We start from the raw sequence: 5,370 nt of genomic DNA, 5'->3' as shown, positions 1-5,370 counted from the left end.
AGAGCTTTCTGTCCTCGCAGTGTATTTTTGAGGGCCTCTGTTTTCACAGCACCGGGATGGATGGACTCCTAAAATATACAGCCAATTATACAGCAGAATTTATTAGACTTTATTCTGGTGCACGTTACGTGGTGGGGGTGGGGAGGAAAGCGCAAACTCCGGTAGGAAACCCATAGCAACTGCAGCTGTAAGTGTGAGGATGAGAAGTCCCCATAAATACACCTGACTTCACCATCACTGTTAATTAAATGCACGTCATGAAACACGGGCACAGGGAGCAGCAGTGCTCGCAGGCACAGCAAGAGCGAGGCTGCATGGCCTGGGGCTGAGCTGCAGAGCACAGCCAGGAGGTTTAGAGCCATGCAGGTGATTGGGGGAGGCCTTCCCAGCAAGGCAGAGGGGACTTTCCAATCAGTTATTAACATTTCTTGCTTTATCTTCTCACCTTCATGGGTTTCATTGTAATGATCCGGCGTGCTGCACTGCTCCGCTGTGATTTCTCTTCCTGTCCCAGATGGGTGGTAGAGGAGAACTCAGCACTGATGCTAAGAAGGAAGTGGGGCATAGGAAGGGCCCGTCCCACTCCGCTCTAAGGGTGAAGCTCAGGGGCCTCATGCTGCAGTTTGTTCCACTTCTATCATGTTCTCCCCTCCAAATGATGCACCAGAATTTGGTTTCTAGGAGCAGCGACGCACGGTGTCCTCCCAGAGTTGTGTGGTCCAGAGAGACCAGGATGAGGTTCTGTGTTAATGCAGCCCTACCTCATTTTCTCCCCTTTCTTACGAAGCGTTTTTCCATTCCCAGCTCTGTTTCACCTTTGGTAATCTCCCTGGCATGTACTCCATCAGCACTCCTATGGGGCTGCAGCGTGTAGGAAGTAAAGCCCACAGTTCAGCACCATCCATCTAATCTCTTCTGACTGGTTTTAATCATAGCATTTTCCATTTAATTGGGAAGGCAGGCACACTTTGCATATTAACACAGCACAGCCTGCACCTCCTAAGCATTCAAAGCAGAGATAGCTGGGATGTGCCTTGCAGCAGCTGGGAACCTGCTGGGTGTCTGTAGCATCTCAGGGAATGGGGTCTTTGCAGCAGGGCTGGCTTTTGCCCTCCTGGAGGATTTCCACTGCAGAAAAAACGGTATCCTTCCCTCAAAAAATTACATTCATTTCCACCATTTAAATAATTGGTCTGCAGACAGTGCAACTGTTGCTTTGCTGTCATGTCCATTGTTTTCCTTAGAGCATAACACTGCTGGTCTCATTGTCTGCTCAGGGGAAAATACCATCTTCCCTCCAAAGCTCTTGGTTGTGTCGTTCTTTCCACTTCTGTGATCCACCCATCCTCATGAAGGACCCATTCTTTCCCTTCTTGCCTTCGTCCTGCCACCCATTGCAGGGGTCTGTCTGTGCAAAACCAATAGCTTTGTCTTAGTTTCACTGTGGTTTTCAGGATTCTCTTCTCCTCGGTCAGTACTTGCCTTGGGACAGGCATATTTATTTGGATTTGGAGGAGGTCTCAGCAGGTCTTTTATGGTGAGAAGGCTTCACAAGAGCAAGCTCACGTACACACCTTGCCATGTGTGAGACACCACGGGCAGCTGTCACTGTGAGCTGCTGTCAGAATTACTTCATTGCACGTTAGCTGTGGTCCAGAAAGACAGCAAATGTGCAGTTCTACCAAGACGAGGTGCTTTAAACTCAAGACGGATCCAACATACAGTGTTTCCCTTCACCTGGAAGAAGGCTGGAGCTGGAGCTTGCTGGCTCCACAAAAGCACATAATGATGGCCTCAGGGCACGGCGCTCTTGGCCAGGGATTGATGGCACACCTTGTCCTGTGCTAGCGATGGACATTCAGAGCAGTATCCACAGCAGAAGGGCAGCAGGGAGTGAGAAGAGCAGTTCTTGCATTGCAGCATGCATTTCCCTGCCTGCTCAGCCCCTGCTGCTCCAGCTTTTCTGGTCAGGTAAGGATGGCATCGCGTCGCTGTCCTGCCCTGCATTTACCCACAGACTTCATAATTATGGCCTTCTTTAAAACAGATACTGCTTGTCGTGCCAGGAATGGTCACAGAGTGAGGAAGCAGCTCAGGATCCATTAAGGAACGAGAGGTGGCTACATTTATTTCTACCTGAAATTTCAATTAAGATTGCAGTGTAAAACGTGCTTCAGTGTCAGCCAAACAGAGACAGAACGGCGCTGGGTGTTGAATTTTAGAGTCTGTCTGTCAAGAAGGACCAGATGGAGATTTTGGGGGCTCCAGTGGCAGTGCTGGAGTCACAAATGCACGTGGTGTTAATGTGGGTGTTTGAAAGGTGTGTATCCCAATGGCAGCAGGAGACCCAGCTCCATTGCATGTGGTTATCAAGGAGCTTTATCAACAGCTGGAAGAGCAGCAGAAGTTGTAGGAACATTACATATGTTACTCTCCATGGATGGAAACAAAAGGAGGATGGTGGAGGTTGGACGTTCTTCTCTTTGCTAAAGCTGGGAGGCACAAAGGGGCAGGTGGGCTCTTGGCCATTGGTTATCACTGCAAAACTCCATCAGGATACCCCCGAAATGAAGGTGCTAAGAACCACTGGGCTTCTGTGCATCCTGGTGCTTTGTTGAATGGGAAATCTCAAACTCCTGGCTCCTGCAGTGTGCATCTTCCCGTCTCCTTCCAGTTGCACCGTCAGTGCATGGCTATGAAATGACATCTGTGCAAAGCATGCACACACACAGAGCCATGCAGGGACACGGCAGGGCTGCAGGAGAGCAGCTTGGTGCTGCCCTGCTTGGGTGTCTCTGCACTCCTGAGCACACAAACATGCACACACCTCACTGTGGCTCTCCCCAGCCCCGTATCCATTTGCTTTTATTATCCAGGCAGGAGATGAACTTCATTAGGGGAGTGGAGGCTCTAACAAGGATGGGGAATGGCAACAGCAGAAGGATGTAGCGATATGAAGTTATGTCAGAAAAACCTTTACAAGAAAAACGTCTGACATTAGAAATGGTGCATTAAAAATTCAAGAGGGTTGGAAGAGGGGCAGGAGTGGAGAGAGAGGAAAACAAATAAATACACGGGCTTTAAACTAATAAATCCTCCTATTTGGGGAATGCATCAAACCCAGCCTGCTATTAAAGTTGGTTTTATTTCTATTATTGTTAATAACAATGATAAATATATATTTTTTTGGATCTCGACGTTGGGCTTATCTGCATTTTCAGTACACGCTCAGTGGGCTGAGCAGTCCCTCCCTTGCACTGTTTGCTTGTGGCTAAGATGTTCCCTTTGAAATACAGTGAGAGCCTTCTTTTCTCTGCACCTCTGTGTTAGTGCTGCTGTGTTTGCAGGCATGCAGACTCTCTCATACGATCCTCTTAATATTATTCATCCTTATTATATATTGTTATTCCTTATTATGATTTATCTGCCACGCTGTGGCTTTATTAAGATTGATACCCCTGTCCCCAGGGAGCTCCCAGCGTGCAGCCCCAGCTTTCTCCTGAAGCAGCAAAGTCTCACTTTTCTTCCAAGCCATAACAAGCCTCATGGCTTGGCTTCAGCAGAAGGCCTTGGGCTCGCTTGTACCAAGGTGATGCATCCAGCTTTTGTCCAGCATTGTGGTCCCATTCCACTGCAGCACCAATGGGAGCTGCTTGTTGCTGCCCAGGAGGGAATCACAGCCCTCCCTTTGCCTGCTTATTCTTCTGCATCTCCATTTTCATCTTGCTTATTAGAAGAGATTCATTGAACTCCCTGAAAGCTGATCCTTGTGCTGGGGGGAGGACCTTCCCTGGATTGCTTCCTGACAGCTTCACTCCGTGCTGCTCTTCAAACAGTTCACAATTTGGGGACATTTGCACTGATAGAACATCCTAGGAGGCAGTGTTACACACCATAGGTAACAGAGATGAAAGAAGTGATGCTGGGTGCCAGTAGCATCTGGGAAGGCACCTCCTGCCTGGCTCGGGCACAGAGGTGCCCTGATCTCCAGCTGTGCTGCTTTGGGGGCAGCTGAACCCTGGACATTCCGTTGTCTGTGTGCAAAGAGAACTGCACAGCCCTCCAGGCTGGAAGGCTGGAGCAGGGAACCTGCCCTGCAGGCTGCAACTGGTGTGTTCAAAGAAATGGAATGGAGATGGAGCTGTCTGAGAAGGAGACTTTGGAAATGCCATTCCAGACAGCAGCCAGTAATGGGGAAAAAAAGAGAGGGAAGATCATAGAACCCATTCGCGTTGGAGAAGATCGCTGTGACCCCCAAATCCAACCCCAACCCATCCTTCAGGACCATGACATGGGAGCAGACATTCTTGCTCTGTGAATGGGTGTGGATCACTTATATGGGGCAGTGGGATCACTGTGTGGGGCGGTGGAAGCCGTGTGGGTCCCTCCCTGCACTGGTTCCTGCACAGTATTTGGGTTTTGGGATCTGGCATCCAGCCTGGATGCCACAGGTTTCTAAAGCTGGCTTGGCTTGACTCTGATCCTATTTGAAACGTTGGCAAAGCTCGTGTGGAATTCAGTAATACAAGAAAGAACGGGGCTTTGGAGTGCATGGGCTGTTTGGGACGGGGCTGACCTTTGTCCTCTGATGGTGACTGGAGGCTCTGGGATGCAAGCAGCAAATTGTCACACTGTGTGAGCAGAGCAGGGCTTGGGGCACACATATCTGCAGTGTGTGTGAGCATCAACACTGTTCCCCTTCCCGAGGAGCTGCTCAGCCATCCAGCCGTGCGCTTTAGGGATGAAATACCTCCAGAGGTTGCTCAGAGCTGGGGCTGCTCTGTGTCCCCAGTGGCCTCCAGGTGCTGAGGAATGGCTCATTTCTGGCAGGGCACAGAGTCTGTGCTGACAGCAGGCAGCGGTCTGAGCGCTCCAGCCATGACCTGAGGGGAGCATGGATTCCTAGGGGGCTGTTGCTGCTCCCTCTCTAATGCGATTGCCTCTTTATAATGGCTTCAACTTTTTTTTTTTTTTCCCTTTATCATTATTGACCAAGGAGCATCAGTAAAGCTAGAGAATAAATAGTTCCCTGATGGTTAACAACAGGCTCTCCACCAATTGGAATTCAAGCTGTGCTCCCTCTTACATTCCTTATAATCACACTTTATTGCATAGAGCAGAAAATCAAGCGGCCGCCCCCTCCCTGCTCGTCCCCCTGGGTGCCGTGCCGTCTCCCGATGGAGCAGGTGAGGTCGTTGTGGGGGGGGGGACCCGAAGCATTGCGGGTTGGGCGCTGTTTGCCAGACCCCACCTCGGTCAAAGCGGCGGGCGGGCTGGGAATTCAACTCGGGACGATGGGGAAAGCACGGTGCGCGCATGTAGACGTGCATTTGTGTCTCTACAGCGCGTGCATGTGCGCAGCCATGCCCT

The sequence above is a fragment of the Meleagris gallopavo genome, chromosome 23 (assembly GCF_000146605.3).
Source record: "Meleagris gallopavo isolate NT-WF06-2002-E0010 breed Aviagen turkey brand Nicholas breeding stock chromosome 23, Turkey_5.1, whole genome shotgun sequence".
In the NCBI taxonomy this organism is placed as follows: Eukaryota; Metazoa; Chordata; class Aves; order Galliformes; family Phasianidae; genus Meleagris; species Meleagris gallopavo.
Note: the sequence above shows the minus strand (reverse complement) of the source record.